Consider the following 16,540-nt stretch of genomic DNA (forward strand, 5'->3'; position numbering starts at 1 on the left):
TACAGTTAAGACAAAACTTACCAGTATTAGGAAAACAAGTTGTGTCTCTTGTTCCTCTTGGAGAAGTGAGGGTCTGCCCATGTAGCCAAGTTAACCATCCTGCACAGGGAGCACTTGGGAATGGTGAGCACATTGGCTTAAGTGCAGAAGTACTAATCTGCATTACTAATTCCACCTAAGAAACCAAAATGGATTAAATAACACTTGTTGCCAATCTGCATTTTTGATTGCATATGGTCCAATTTCAAAAATTTGAGGAGGCAAAATTTTCTCATCCTTTTTGATTGGGGCAGGTTTCAGTAATATCTATTTTGAATTTAAATGTTAGTCCCACATTATGGTGGTCCTAAAGACATACCATAAAAACAGGTTCAACCAGGGTAAAATTGTACCAACAGTCCCATCTTTTGGCAGCAGAAAATTTGCAATCTTTTGCTCTTAGTTCTGTTGTTCAGTTAGACAGAGTAGTCTGTGTGGCTTTCCCATTTGTAGATCCACTGATCATTCTGGAGCCTGTCTGAATTTTTTCTTGAGTCATTCCCCTCAGGAAAAAAACCTAGCTATTTCTGTTCCCCCCCCTCCTCATGTTCTGAGTACACTTGAGCTCCATGCATGACCATAGTAGCTAAATTGTACGCTAAAATTCACACTTCGTGTGAAAAGTGATACTCAGAGAATGTTTATATTGTCAATGGGTCATCTTTTCATAGTGTCCTTTCCACATGGCTGTCAGTGTTATCCTGGACAACAGCAGCAACATATTGGATACTGAAGTTAGGTATGGGGTTTGGCAAACAGCTAGTTGTGCTTTTGTATCCTGTGCAGCACACTTCCACTCCCCAGGCTGGTAGCAGGGAATATCAATAGGAATGTCAGTGATCAAACGGGGCTTGAGTTAAAGCTGTCCATGTGCCAAATAATTATTCTTACTTTTAAGGCCAAAAATAGCACAGTGCATCTAACATACCAATGGCTGATACATGCTTCCTACAGAAAGAATATTAGTAAAACCTTCAGAATTCTATTCTTTGGCCTTTTGTTTCTGAAGAAAACCAATAGCCAGTGCAAAGTTGTGGGATCTGATTCTCAGGGCCTCTATGACCATTACTTTCCATGAAGTTGAACGTTATTTAAGTGTTCAGAGAAGTACATTCGGGAGAGATGATGTGCTCGGTGCAGAAGGGAGCTATAGGAGATCCCCTTTGTGGCATAAATCAGGCAGCTGTACAGTCATTACTGTGGATGGGACAGCTCTGCTAAAGGGTCCTGGCACTGCTGCTGCAGGGAGGTGTGGGAATGCCCAATGGTCTGGCACAAGGCAGGCTTTGGTGGAAAGGAACTTCCAGGTACTGCCTGGGGAAAACTTTCTGGGGTAAAAAGAGGCCCTAACAAGAATTTGGGAGGTCTAGTTTTGATAAACTCAATACCATGGGTTTACTAAATGTGAAGCAGGTGCAAGCTCCTCTTCTGCTGTAGGATGGATCTTGTGGAGCAGGAAATCCTGGCAAGTGATCTGTTCCATGTCCTGCTCTGTCAGGTGGTGTCCCCTGTGGGGGCATTACAGGAAGTGTTTTGTATTTACTTTTTGTGTCAGTAGCACTTACTGGTCTTTGGAGGGATTCTGAAAGATCTGTATAGAGAACAAACTTGACTGTTTTTCTTAATTATAAAATATATTTAAGCAGTTTATATAATTAAGAGCACTTCCTTTTCAAAGAAAGGCACTCTTTTCTTCACCTGTTGTATTTTGACAGGTGCACTGTCAGGTAGGTGCGTTAACTTCTCTGATTTATTTACCTCTTTATTAAGGTATCCTGCTTATAGTTGTATTCTTAATAACAAGAGCTAAGCAGGAAACAAAAACTGTTTTGAACTTCTAAATAGTAGACAACTTACTTTTTCATCCTCTTTGTGCCTTCCATTCTGTGTCATTTCAGGTTGTGTTTGCCCCATCATTGATGATGCTGTGAAGAATCTGTTGGGCTTTCTATTGTAAGGAATTTGTTTAAGTTAATGAAAGCAAAGTATTAAGCTTGAACTATGTAAATCTGAATTGCCACTAAGTTCAGAACATAAGGAACAAAACCAGGAGGTTTGCTAGAAGAATCAAGTCCCTGCAGGAAGCCTGTTTTCAGGCTTCTTAAGGACTGTTCCCAACGCTGGAGGCATTACATGAGCAGGACATGCTTTCAGGGAAGTATTTCTGCTGCTGATTTTCATGTCACCGTGTTGGAGGGCACAGTGTTGGTTAATATGCAGTTGTTTTTATTCGTAGCCCTCCAAACACCTTACAGAGATGGGAATGACTGAAGTCAAGTGACAAGGAAAGCAGTGGAAACATGTTTCAGTGCATGCTGGTTGGTTCAGTGTCTTGCTCAGGTTGGTAACGTCACATGTGCTGTTTGATGACTTGAGATACACATGTTTTGTTGGACTTCTCTGCAGGGAGGAGTTTCTTCCAGGGCAGGGAAGAGTCCCTGCCCTTAAGCACTTGCCAGTCCCAGGTTGGGTGGTGCTTGACAGAGCTGCTTGGGAATTTGGGAGTGTGCACCTTGTCACTGGTCTGGCAGGAGCTGCTCAGTACACAGACTGAGGCCAGAACTGAGAGGATGTGATTTCTGACTCTTGTGTGAAACTACAGCAGATGAAATGGCAAAGAAATTATACATGGCAGGTCTGGGTAGTTGCAATATAAAAGAGAACTATAGCACGAGACTTAATTTTAATAAAAAAAAATATTAGCTGCTGTTTAAAGCCTCTATCCTTTTCAGGACATACTTGTTCAGCTTGTTCCTCTCTAAGTGGTATGCGCAGATTTGCAAATCATTTCAAGCACAGTAACTCCTGCCTGGCATACAAGCCCCCAAAGTTCTGGTGAGTGGTGCATACATAAGCTCAGTCATTTCCTAAGCTCACCCTTAGGTCCAGCAGTAGAGGAGTATATTTCCACAATGTAAAAAACCAAAATAGCTCATTGGTCTAATAAGTGTCATCTACAATACTCATATTGTAATTGTTCCTGTGGTGCACAACTCCCACACCAGGTTCCCAGGAAAGCACCTCTTTGTTTGGAAAGCCTCGCTGTTGTTGATGACCCTGTCCCCACATTCTACCATTCCTCCTGTTCCCTTCCAGCCCCTTCTCACGGCTCTCCCCTCAGCCTGTGCAGGACAGGCATTTGCAGCTGGTCAGGTGGTTGGAGGAATGTACACTTCATGCTTTTGGACAACAAGAGGTTAGGTGTCCTGAGACTCTGTGCAGATCCTGGGATTCCTTTTTTTTTCCCCTTCAGCCCTATAGCACTGTCTGACACTTTCTTGTCCTCCCAACTGTCAGCTGAAGGGCTACTGGCTGCCAGCACTCTGCAGAACACGCTATTGAGCCAGGCATGTACTCTTACCTGTTCTCAGTCTTGCTCAGCTCCTGGAAACATTAAAGGCACTTTGATGTCCCTGGTGAAACCAGTCATAGTTTTATTCAGCAAAACCTTGCAGAGAACAATGATTCAACATAATAGCATGTTTCTTGTTCTTGTCATACCTGGCTATGGATTCTACTTCTGGCCATTATGCCACTCTTGCTCTACTTTAATGAAAATCTTCTTGAGAATTTTATGAACAGAAATTTCAGTCTGGCACTTCATTTATAACAGGCTACCAATGTTTAATTCATTCTGAATCAAACAGAAGGACTATTACAGCTGTGAAGTCTGAGTATTGCTGAGTCTCCAGCTAACAGAGTCTCTCCAACTCTCCAGTCATTTGCTAAGGCAATTTTACAGAGGTTTGACTTATATCAAGAGTAGCTTAAGCAGTTTCAAAGGTTGTTCATTATTCTGTGTGGGCTGGATTTGCCACAAGAGGTTGCTGTATGCCTACAGCTCTTTCCAGCCCCGCCAGCTGAGCTGCCTTCAGAAATAACAGCTGTTTTCTGCCAAGGAGGTGTATTTTGATCTGCTGGATTTGTCCTGGTTTCTTGGATTTCAAGCAGGAGCTACATGAAGTGCATGAAAATTTCCCCCCTACATTTTTTACTAAATTGTATTACTTGTTGTGTCCTGTACCAAGAGTAACTTTTTATGTACTGTCTGTTATGTTCCTTCAAAGATTCTCTGTGGCTGAAGGAATTTTCTGATCAGTAGTTCTTATCAGTATTTCAAATGTCACTGACTCCTTAGGAGTTCAGAGATGTGCCCATACTGCAGATTACCTGTAGAAGCAAGGCTGGAATCCAAATTCTGCTTGTTCTGAAAGTACAAGAGCTGCTTTTGGTGTCATGTAGAATCTTAATTACCTACCAGCATTATTGGGAAGTGCAATACACTATTCAGCTTCTCCTGCAGCTTCCTCTCGCTCCATTCCTGTGACTGCAGACTACTGGCGTAACTCCATGTTCGAAGGGATGTGTCCCAGGTTTGTTCCTCCTGCTGGAGGATGCAGCTGGCTGTCTCTTGAGCAGTGCCTGTACCTCTTGTCATGGATGATTACACCTGCACAGATTGAATAACATTTCTTGTCTATCCCAGAGAGTTTATTCCCCATCTCTTGTTGTTTCTGTGATTCACCGGAGCAACAGAAAAGACACAATTCCCCACACGACCTCCAAAAAATAATGCAAAAGTCAAACAAGGAAGTAATGCTTATGTGCTGATGAAATAGAAAACTTGCTGGGCAACTTAGATCTACTCTTGCAATACTTTACCTCTGACTTAAAATTGCTTTAGCCTTCTGTGTTCATTGTCAGTCCAGGCTCTCTCATGAGATAGGATGTACTGCTTCCCTTTTCCTTTGTTTTGTAAGCAGCATCTGATTTTGTGTAATGAAACTGTGTGGATTCTGGCTAAAAAGTAATACTTGAACAGAAAATCATTCAGGTGTAAGTATATATTTGCAGAATGAGTCCCTCCCCCATCACTTTATAACAGCAGTTCTTATGGTCAGTGATTGGGCTCATTTGCCGTTCTACCTCCCTGTGCCTCCCAGGAGTGCGCCCCTGGCAGCACACAGGGAAGCAACCTCTGCTAATGCCAGGGTCTCTGAGCTGCCAGTGCAAGACAGACCTGACATCCAGGACTCTTTCAGGCCATTTTTTTAAAAAGTACATAATGGAAGGAGTTGAGAGTAGATGGACGGCATGGAAGCAAAGTATCAGGAAGAACAACTGAAATTGAGCAGGAAAACAGTAGACAGAAAAGAGCATGGGGAAGCATAAATTAATGGAAGCAACTGTAATGCAGTAGCATTTGGAATATTCTAGTTGATGTCACTGATTATTATTTTTTACTATTTATCCTATTAACACTTCTACAAAATAGCATCTTACACCTGTGGGAGCTGTTTGCAAACAAGTATGGTAAGAGACTCAGCGCTGCAAGCACACTGAGTTCTTAAGTGGCATCAGTGCAATGACTGAGGCTCTGCACACAGTCAGCTGTGCCAGACCTCAGCTGGTGCATGGGTTGATCCTAAAGTACTGGGAGGTAGGTGTTGATTGAAACTCCTTAGCTTCACTGTTGTTTTGCCCTGTAGAGCTGTGACCAGCTCCACAGAGCAAACAGGCTGAGCTGAATCCCGGTGTGCACACCTGCTGGGGGGTGTCACAGGCTGAGGCATCAGGCAACTGCAGCCTGGAGAGACATGATGAATGTACTTTAACAGACCAAAAACCTGTATGAGAACTTAGACCTCCTTACGCACTGCAAATCTGATGGTCACAAAGCTCTTGAATATAAGGTGGTGTTGATTCTACTACCTTAAAAATCAGTAAATTAATAATTTGCTGGAAAATTCTGTTGCATGAGAATTAATCTGATAGGATAAAAGCAGCTGCATTGAAATGAAGCCTCTAAAATTTACAAAGTTACCTGATTTGAAGGAGCCCTCTAAACCTAAGAATTGGAATAGTAGGTTATGATGAGAAACCTGAACTAACATAAACAACACTGAAGCTGAGCTGAAAAAGGGAGCAGTCTGATTTCTCTATTGCCCAGCATTCCAGTGAATACTGCTGCCATTATATTTGTGTGGTCTGATTCTTGTTTAAAAAACAAAAAAAGGCTACTAGAAGCTTGCATGATAAGTGTGCAGCTGAGCACAGCCATAACCTTTGCGAGAAGAAAGAAGAGCTGAAGAATTTCAGTGGCTAGGAATGGAGAAATCATGTGAACAAATGAGTGGAAGGAGCAGAGGGCAGAAAAAGTAGAACAACAGCTGTGGCCTTACATTATTCCCAAAATGAAGCTACTGATGAGAGCAAAAACCTTTATTTGCTAGTATCAAAAGCATTGCTCTACTCAGAGGAACTGGGAAGCACTAACATCAAGCCCTAGTTAAAAATACTTTGATTCTCAGGTTTCGTGTGAAACAGCAGGGCCTAAATCCAATTGATTGTAAATACTATTTCAAAACTTCTGGGTTCATATCTAGGGGAAGAGAGAGCCAGCACTGAACCTGAGGAATAGGTCCCACAACAGGAATCATAGCTCAGTTTCTCGTCTCGGATTTCAGAGACAGACAAAATCATAAAAGGCTGCCAGAACTAAGACATTTCCTCTGGGAGAGAGAAAATTCCTTTCTTTCCAGACACAGGCCTCATCACACTGGCAAAATGGAGGGAAGGGAATGTGATTAAGAGGATTTTCCATCGGAGGAAAGACACTGTGTGGTGCTGGCTGAGGCACACACAACAACCTCCTCTTGTTTTGGGACCAGCCTTCAGCAGCAGAGCTGCTGAAAGGGGCAGTGATAGAAGATCACTAATGGGCTGGCTGTTGTCACCCTGAGAGCTTTGTCTCCAGTTCCTCTGCTCTGACACCAAAAAAGTCAGTCATGGCCAGTGTTCTCCAGAGACTGTGCTGCTTGTGTCAGCCTGCCGCTTTTTTCTGAACGTACACATGGTTTCTCTTTTGTGCCGCTTACAGACACATTGGAAGACACTCTGTAAAATGCTCCCATAGGGTAGAAAATGTTCTAGAATACTCTGGCACTGTAATAATTATTTTGCAGTTAAATTCAGATTTAGTTTTTCATCATGAATTACATATGAAAATCATAGTTTGCATGGCAAACCCTTACTATTACTTATAAATGTATTTTGGATTGTCTCTACATTTTCGTTTTTGGGTGTAAGGAGGCTTAATTTTTGTATTTAATCATGTGAAATTATATATTGTAGAGTTTGCATGTAGTGAAGCTGAGGGCTTTGGCTCTGTGCAGGGAAGAGCTGGAGTATCTGACACTTGAGGTGGGAGAGAGAAACACATCACGTGAGTGTGCTGATATTATTGACTGTTGAGCTTATAACGATGCTATGCAAACCACCACTGCTAAACCTATGTGTTAATACTTAAAAACACCTGGCTCTTTAATGCCAGCCCCACTGATGTGAGATGGTTACCTGCATGTGACATCCCCAGTCACAGGTAATGCTCTTTGATGGATACTTCTGTGGTTACTCTTTGTGATTACCGCGGGTGCCCCACAGTAAAATACCAGTACCTTGTTTTCTTTCTCATAAGCTGCCTTCTGAGCTGTCTATTTGAGGAACTAAATATTTTAACACTCTTTCTGCCTGGGATCACATTCAGCCTTCAGATCAGTTTTGTGGTTCTCTTCTGCACCCTCTCATTTTTCAGTATTGGAAAATATGGGTGGATAGGCTGGGTACCGCGTTCACTGCCGTATTCAGAGGTGATGGCACCTCAGCACATGTGCGGGGTGTCCGGGTCGCACAGCCGGGCAGAGCTCACGGTGCGGGGTGTCGGGGTCGCACAGCCGGGCAGAGCTCACGGTGCGGGGTGTCGGGGTCGCACAGCCGGGCAGAGCTCACGGTGCGGGGTGTCGGAGCACACGCGGGCCCGGCCGGCTCTGCGGGGCTCTAGCGCTGGTGTTTGCGGAGCGGCCCCCGTGAGGGGCTCTGAGGCCGGGCGGGCACTGCCCTGCCGTGCTCCGCTCTGCCCTGCCGTCCCTCAGCGCTCCCGCTCCGCCCCGGCCCGTCCCGCCGGGGGCGGGCGCTGCCGCCGCCCCTCCCGTCAGCTCATCCCGCCGCCGCCGCCGCCGCCGCCGCCGCCGCGCCTGCCCAGCCCGGAGGAGCCCGAGCAGCCCGGGCTGGGCCGCGCCGCGGAGCCCGGGGCAAGGGGCCGGGCCCGCCGCTGGTGAGACCTCCCTGCCCTCTCCCTCCCTGCCCTCTCCCTGCTTTCGGCCTGGCCGGCGGGCGCGGGGCGGGCGGTGAAACTTGGTGCCGGGGGAGCGTGTGCGGGCGGGGGCCGGGGCGGGGCCCGGCGGTCGGCACGGCTCGATTTCCGCCGCCCCGGCCCGCACTGGCGCGGTCCGCGACCGGGGCGATTTCCATGCCTTCGGCAGTAGAGAGTCGGGGGAAAAGAAGAAGAATGCTGCTTTGGGGAAAACTTGGTTCCTTGGTGAGCAGTGGTTTTTGGTGGTAGAAGGTGAGGAAGAACCCGCTGAGAGCAGGGCACACGCCGCGGGCAGGGCCTGGGGGTGCGGGACGGGTGCGGGGCTGTGGGGGACGGGCCGGTTTCGGCGGCTGAAACACAAGGTGCTGCCCTCGAGGTCGTCAGTGTTCCTGCTGTGATCTCAAGAATAAAATGATAACTTGATTTGTTTTTAATATGTGAGTTACTGGTAATATATAGTAATGAGGTATTTTTTAACATACTTTCTAAAGCTTTCTGATTTCTCAAGTACTTGTTTGGCATCGCCTCATGGTGTGTGTTTGTTGGATAGTGAAATGCGTCGTAAATTACCGTTTTCAGAATTAGAATGTGACTGGAGACGTTTTTCTGCGAGGATGAGCCTCGGGGGAAGAAGGGGTTTAGCTGTGCCTTGGTGACAGCGAAGGGTCCCCTGCCCCAGCTCTCTGTGACAGGACAGGTCCCCTGCCCCAGCTCTCTGTGACAGGACGGGTCCCTTGCCCCAGCTCTCTGTGACAGGACGGGTCCCCTGCCCCAGCTCTCTGTCCGTGCCCCTGCCTGGGCAGAGTGGCAGCAGCACTCCCTGCTCTGCCTCACATGGTGCTTTCTGAGGAAGCCAAGAGCTGGGGATGTGGGAGGTTTACTTTGGGCCTCTGTGACTGCTACGTGGAAAAACAGTTTGCATGAGGTTCACTGGTTTAGACTATATTGGGTGTTTTACTTAGGCTACTTCAGAATTTTTGAGTACCTGCAAAAGTCTCGTGTTTTTGATGGCTTACTTAAAAATAGCCTTATGCTTATACAGTTGGAAATATCAGGGAATGAGAGAAATAAATGTGATACCTGGGATCCTAGAAAATTTCCTCACGCTCTAGTTTGATACATAGTAGCCAAAACGGAACTTTTCCCATTTGTTCTGATCTGCTGGTTAAGTGCTGGAGAAAATAGTATTACGTTATTATGTAATGATAGTGAGCAAGGTAAGCACAAATTGCGTTTCTCTTTGCCATTATCAGAGCAGTGTGTTTTAGAGCTTTATTTCCATGGATGCTCTAAAGTGCTGGTTGCTTTGCTTTCTCAGTGGAGCTAACCATTGGAATGCCCAAATGGGGATGAATTATGTCGACTTTAGAGCCAAAACATATTTGGTTCATGGCCAGAGTCGCTCAGCTTCCCATAAGAGTCTGTAGGAAAAAGACATTTTGTGTGTCTAACCACAGTCCTGAAGTTGATTCCATGGCAACTTTGTGATCTTGGTGTATACGTCTGCAGTTAGCTAAGGAGTCTTAGCAGAGGTGTTCTGTTTTTCTTTAGCTGAACTTGTTACTCTCGTCAAGATTAAACCTTTCTTTGAAGATGAAAGATTATTCAGCAAATTGTTAAAACCCTTTTGTGTGTAAGAACATCAGCCTGATCTGTTGGTTGTTTGTAATGACATCCATAAACGTCTATAAATTGAAATTTATATTTACGTTTTTAAAATTAGGTTTTATCTGTAGAGATGCTGTTTTGACTAAAAAGTGGTATTTCATGCTTTATCATAAGCTAGATCTTTATGTTTTCCAGAAAAAGCAGAGAAAGGTCAGTTTTGGGGTTTGTGTGTGGGTAAGGTTGGAGAAAACTGGGTTAGTTCATGTCTTTTGGTTCGCTTTCAGCTCCCAAGCCTTGACGTCAAAGTTGGAGAGTTTATTTTTCACAAAGCTGTGACAATGAAAAAAACCAAAATAGCATATGGCCTAACAAATGTGTAAGGTCTTATTTTTTTATAATATATTTGTGTATAGGAAGCACCAGTGTTAGAAATCTGACCTCTGAGCATTGAAGACATAGTGTAACACCAGAAGCAGTTGCTGGAACAGCCCATGATCCTCACTGCATTTGGTTTTGTGTTTACCTTTCGTTTGAAAAGTACCTTGTTTAAAAAAAAAAAAAGTTTGTTTTGATGGAGCCTTAAACTCTCGGATATGTCCTGCAGGGAAAAAAATAAAGGGATCAACTGTTCATTAAGGCAGAATATCTATTGTGCGGCCTAATATTAATGTGTCTGCTTCCTCTACTGTCTCTTACTACCTTCTTTTAAAATCCATTGCTTTTAGCATGGCTGATTTAATCCTTCAGTATTCCTTGTACTGAGGAAGTTCTGTAAGGCTATTTCAGCAGGCTTACCTGACTAGATTATTTATCCAAGTATAAACTCGCAGAGCACCCAAGATGCTCTCTATGCCGCATTTGAGTTCTCCACATACCTGTCATTCTCGTGCAGTGCCCCCTTCCTGCTCGCTGGGATGAGGGAGAGTCTGAACTGGAGCACAGGTTTTCTGCCGCTTGGTTCTGTGCCACAGTCAAGCAGAGTGCTTTTGGTCTTTTCATAGCTGAAATGTTCTCTTGCTACCCCTCCCTGTCTTTCAGCTCCATGAACCTTCAGAGGGTTGTCCAGTGTAGCATTTCAGATTTCCGGTTGTGTGGGTGATACGTCACTGTATAGACTTCTTTTTCATCCATCGTCGTTGGTCCTGCTTCCTGAAGTACTTGTTTCTAGTTCACGTTCATGGAAGGACTAACTTTTAAAAGACCTGTTTCTCTTGCCGGAATTCTCAGGAATTCTGGCTTTGTCTCCCTCTTCCCCCAGAGGAGGCTTGCTAAGATATCGGCTTAATCTGTAAAGGTAATTTGGCACTAAAATACTCAGCTCTGCACTGTCTTTGCTTCAGTGCTCGGCCTCCTTGTGTAGTGTTCAGAGATGCTCTTGTGCCTGAGGGATGTTCATGAGAGTCTGGAAGCAGAGGTGCCTGGGAGAGTTATTCCTCCACTGTGTGACAGGGAGCAGTTGCTGGGAAATGGGGTTGGTTTCCTGAGGTAGTGCCATCACCAGTCTGGTATTTCATGTATTTTCTCCTCTGCAGTACTGATTTCTGCCGCGGGTGCCAGTGTGAAGGCAGGGAGGCTGTGTGGGTCAGCTGGCTTGGCCCCTCACGTGTGCCTCGGTGTGCTGGCAGGGAGCAGTTTGCCCTCTGCCTCCCGGCTGGGTGATGCCTCAGCCCTGCAGTCTCGCTGGGCCGCACGCAGGGCTGGGTTCTGCACTGGCAGTGGCTTTGCACAGCCAAATGTCTGCGCTCAAATTCAGAGCTGTTCTTAGGATCCTGATGCTGTTGAAGTTGGTGGCAATGCTCAATGAATTATTTCCCATTTGACCTTTTTCTGTAAGTGCTCTGTGTCAGCTGGTGCAGAGGTTAGGGTTTTGCGGTGTCTGTGAGGTGACTGACTTGGTGAGGCACTTGTTGTGAAGCACTTCTCATGCACTTCTGCAGTCCAAATGGCCAAAATAATTTTCGGAATAGGGCTGATCTCAAAGTCCAGTTCTTCATGAGCCTTGGGGAATTCAGCTGTATCTAGATATGTATGAAATTGGAAAGCTGCGTGCAACTTAGAGTTCTAGTGATCTTCAATATTGTAACTATATACAAAGCTACAGATCTGTATTTTGAATCTCTCTGGGTGTTTTTTATCATCTGGCTTTAATTCATGGTGATGCTTTGAAGTTAAAACTTGTGAATTATCAATAAATGCAGATTTCCTCCATGTTTTAGATTTCTATAATAAGGGGTGGTGTTAAAAGAGAACAAAACCCCACAGCCTACGTTAGAATTGTTCATAGTCTCATTTCACTCTGCAGCAGCATTTCCCCCGATTAGTGATCCAAGTGTTACTCAAATTTAACACCTTTATATTTTTAAGAAAAGATGCATCGTGTCCCACTCCTGTAAGAATTACGTGTGGTAGAGGATGTACAGGGTGGCAGTGAAACATGACAGGGTGGCAGTGCAGGGTGACAGGGTGGCCGTGCAGGGTGGCAGTGCAGGGTGACAGGGTGGCCGTGCAGGGTGGCAGGGTGGCAGTGCAGGATGATGGTGCAGGGTGGCAGTGCAGGGTGGCAGGGTGGCAGTGCAGGATGGTGGTGCAGGGTGGCAGTGCAGGGTGGCAGTGCAGGGTGGCAGGGTGGCAGTGCAGGATGGTGGTGCAGGGTGGCAGTGCAGGGTGGCAGTGCAGGGTGACAGGGTGGAGGTGCAGGGTGGCAGGGTGGCAGTGCAGGATGGTGGTGCAGGGTGGCAGTGCAGGGTGGCAGGGTGGAGGTGCAGGGTGGCAGGGTGACAGTGCAGGATGGTGGTGCAGGCTGACAGGGTGGCAGTGCAGGGTGGCAGTGCAGGGTGACAGGGTGGAGGTGCAGGGTGGCAGTGCAGGATGGTGGTGCAGGGTGACAGGATGGCAATGCAGGGTGGTGGTGGCGCGTATGCCACCTGGCATGAAGGTGTTGGGGCTGTGTGGGGGGCCCAGGAACACCCCGAGGGCAGCTCTGGACAGTCCTGGGGCAGCAGTGGGGTGTGGATGGCAGCTCAGCACTGTGGGCAGAAGGCTGAATGCTGCACCTCCTGTTTCTCACCCTTCTCCCTGTGTATGCTGCTGTGTAGCTCAGACAAATCTGTAATGAACCTTCAGGAACGAGCGCGTTTGCAGCAAAGCCTGCAGGTTTTGTACCGAGCCCCTTTGGCTGAGTGCAGCCTGCTGCTGTGGGGAGGGCTCCTTCCCACGCCAGGCACTGTGGCTGTGCTGGAACCTCCGCTGTCCCGGGAATCACCCGTGGAATCAGTGGGACCTGGTGTCCCCTGTGCCTCGGAGCACATCAAGTGCAGGTTCAGAAATGTGTAGGGAGAAAGGGTGAGGGGTGGCTGCTTGTTTGCTGCATATTTGATATATTTGATAATTAACAGCTTTCAAACCAAAGTGCCCATAAAATGTTTGCTGCATTGCACTGAAGTTGTGCATGTGGTGTGGGTTGGTTTTTTCTGTTGTTTCTGTTTGTTAGTGGGGTTTTTTGGTTTCGTGTTTTTTTTGTTTCAGCTTTTTTTTTTTTTTTAAGACTGGATCTTAGTCTTAGTTAAATTTAGCTCCAGCAAGAGAAGCTGGAACTTGTTAGCACACAGGAAACGCCCTGACAGGAGGTTTTTGATGTGTGTGTGTGAATGTGAACTCTGCAGATCCACACTGGAGTCAGGCCTGGGGAGCTCTGGGTTGGTCACAAAATCTGAGTAGAATACAGATTGTGCATATCTCCTCTCAGTCATTTATAGTGAAACTTACCCATTTCTTCCTTAGCAGGTGTCCTTTCTATATTTCTGACCATACTTTAACAAGTAAGTATTTGAACAATATCAACTAAGAGTAAATAGCAAAATACAGCCTTTGCTTTTTGAAACTTAAATGAGATGGAAGTTGATAGAGAGTTTAATGTGTGGGTTGTGTTTGATTCAGGCTTGTTTTTTTAGTTTCTTCTGTGTTGTGTGGGGGTTTTTGTTGCTTGTTTTTTGTTGTTGTTTTTGAACAAGAAGGACAAAACATAAAATATTCTTAATGTGAGTTTTGGAGGGAGATTGTTTTTGTGTTTTACACAAGAAATGCATTTGAGTTGAGTTGATTATTTAGTTGATATGCTTCAAAATCTGTTTTACACTGGCCTAAATTCCCATTGAGATCACAAAGGGATTTTTGCATGTTAGTAAGGACCAAGCTCCTGGATTTTTATACAAAATTTGCCAGCAATTGAAAGTTTGAAGAAAAGAGAAATGCTACTACCACAAAGTGTAGACCTGGAAAAGTAAAATTATCAGCACTTCCCAACTACGGACAGAGAATCTTTGTGTTCATGGAAGAATTACTTTGAAAAGTTCAGGAAACAATGTGACAACACATCAGGGGTAAATTTTGCTTTACCCTTGGATAAATTATGCTTGGCAAAGGTAGGGTTGAGTACAGGAATATTGTGCCTCCAACATCATGTACCAGCCTACTGTGCAGTTTCAGAATTCATTGGTACATTCCAAACTCTGGGAATACAGAGCTGGTGTGTATGTTTTTGCTGATTCTCTGTCTAAGCCGTTCCTTGTGCCACTGTGGCACCTCACCAGATGTTTAATGTGAGTTTGCGGTAAGTCACCAGTGATCGACAGAGCACTTTATAAATGTTTTACACTCATTTGGAGGAACCAGGCATGCTTTGAAAGTTTGAGGAAAAAAGAACAAATTAATGGGTTTTTTTTCCTGACTAAAAATGCTACACTTTGTACTTAAAAGACAATAGGGAAAGGAGGACACTGAGTGATTTTGTTGTGTTGGAATTCAAAGCTGTGTAAAAGTCTGCACCAGAGGAATATGCAGAATGGTTTGTTAGAAAAGACCTGTTCCTCTCCTCTCTTTTTGCTCCCCCATGCCTGTGCACAGGGGGTTCCCCCAAGGCTCTGGCACCCCCCGTGCAGTGTGTGTACCACCAGAACTGCCTTGGGGCTCGCTGGGGACCAGGGCTTCCAGGGAAAGCGCCTTTTGTTAGCAGTGTTCCATGCATCTGCCTCCCTGGCACCTGAGGAATCTCACACTGACCCTCAATCTGGGAGAAACAAGATTATTTTCTTCCTATTTTCATCATGTCTGCTAATAGGAAAAACAGATGCTTTCCTCCTTAGTGAACCTTGCTTGAACCTCCTTTCTTCAGTTCTCAGCCTTCCCCAGGTGAAAAATTTCATTTTGTTTCTTTACAGTTTTTCTTCTGTTCACAGGATTTTGAGCTGAGTGAGTTCTTGCTGGTGTTGCAGCCCTTCCCAAGTGAGTGAACTCGACTCATTTGATGTACAGTGGGCTTGCAGAGCAGCCCAGGGACAGGTTAAGGGGAGGCAGAATATACTGTCTTGGCAAACTCATAAAGATTTGCACAGACCTAAGATTTTAATGAATAATTGCTTTTTTTTGGAAGGATACAGGTTTGTATTCCACTACCAGTTAAATTCTGGTTGTGAGGATTTAAATTTAATTTTTTTTTTTGGACTCTTGCCTGTGGCAGGAATGCTTTCTGGCATCTGAGTTAGAGGCTTTACTGGTGCTTGGCTGTTTAATTACCGAAAACAACGGGACAACTGTAAAATTTTAATAAATATGGGCATGCCAGGTATTTCATATTTTTGGTAAAAGCATGTAGGATCTTGTCTACACCAGGGAGTAATTGCAGGATGGGGCAGGGTGTGAATGTGAAGAAGCACTTTCCCCCTTGCATAGACAAGTCTTTTTCTTCAAGACCAAACTCTGGGATGTTCCATGTATTCCACGTTCAGTCCCTGATTTGAGCTCTGCCGTGGACTTGTCACTGACAAGGAGTTACACCCAAAGCACGTGTCTGGTTTGTGCAAACAATGTCACTGGTTTGGGGGTCTGTGTGTAAAGAGACCACGTGTGCCAGGCTGGGAGGGAGGCCTTGTATGTGAGCCCACTGGGACAGGGGCTGCCTGCCAGCAGTGTGCAGACAGCTCATTTTGGTGCTGTAACAAGGCCTCTCGATGCCACTGCAGTGTACCTTAAAATGAGAAGTGCTTCAAGGGGAAAGGAGTTGGAAAAACATGGATGTTAGCATTTCCTTGCAGTTTACACTGCAGAAGAATGCCTGAGTCTTGTCTATAAAACAACACGATCAGGTAATTAAAAACAGAAGGTTTACATTTCACAAGAGACAGAAAAAGGCAGAATCCCAGGATTTGAAGTGGGAACCAGGGAGGGTATGATTTCTGTTTTGCCACATTCCAGTGGGTGAAATTTCAGGAAATGGCTGAGCCAGTGTAACAGTTTGTTGTGATGCAGAGGAGCGGTTTTCCTTCGCTCTGTACCTGCTGTGAGACCCTGCTCTTTTCCTGGGTCACCTCTGGTCCTCTGGCTCTGCAGTGCAGGTCAGTGAGCACAGAGAGGATGGATCGTGGCTGGCACAAGGCAGCAGGAGCTGCAGGAGCAGGCTGACCCCGCTGCTGTCGTGTAAAGGCTGCACCAGTCCTACCTTGAGCAAACTGGGCTTTGCTCCTCCTGAGTGAAATGGAAAAAAGGTTGTTGCCCGCCCTGCAGGCTGCGGGGAGCTGGCATATGTTGTGAGATGCTCTGAGGTTGAGGAGCAGTAAATACCCAGCATACCTCCTGGATTATGTAACTCAAGTGTCTGTCTAGGCATCCTAAAAAATGTTAATGTTTAATTCCAAAGTTTGCTCATTTATTTTATCCACAAAGATGACATTGCTTTATACCCTTCTT

At 45.6% G+C, this 16,540-nt stretch overlaps 1 protein-coding gene across 7 annotated transcripts in view; it reads left to right on the forward strand.

The window, feature by feature from the left end:
* The first annotated feature begins 8,037 nt into the window (after positions 1–8,037).
* The window catches only part of TANC1 (tetratricopeptide repeat, ankyrin repeat and coiled-coil containing 1), a 67,135-nt gene continuing 58,632 nt past the window's right edge, over positions 8,038–16,540 (forward strand). For 2 of the 7 annotated variants that reach the window (XM_050340361.1, XM_050340364.1), the window contains exon 1: positions 8,055–8,152. The gene's annotated coding sequence lies outside the window, so the exon portion shown is untranslated. Of the gene's footprint in view, positions 8,153–8,271; positions 8,444–16,540 lie in introns of those variants that run through there. The other 5 variants (XM_050340362.1, XM_050340366.1, XM_050340367.1 and 2 more) reach the window with 4 other exon arrangements.

Source organism: Myiozetetes cayanensis, unplaced genomic scaffold, assembly GCF_022539395.1.
Source record: "Myiozetetes cayanensis isolate MyiCay16 unplaced genomic scaffold, myiCay2020 scf9, whole genome shotgun sequence".
Taxonomy (NCBI): Eukaryota; Metazoa; Chordata; class Aves; order Passeriformes; family Tyrannidae; genus Myiozetetes; species Myiozetetes cayanensis.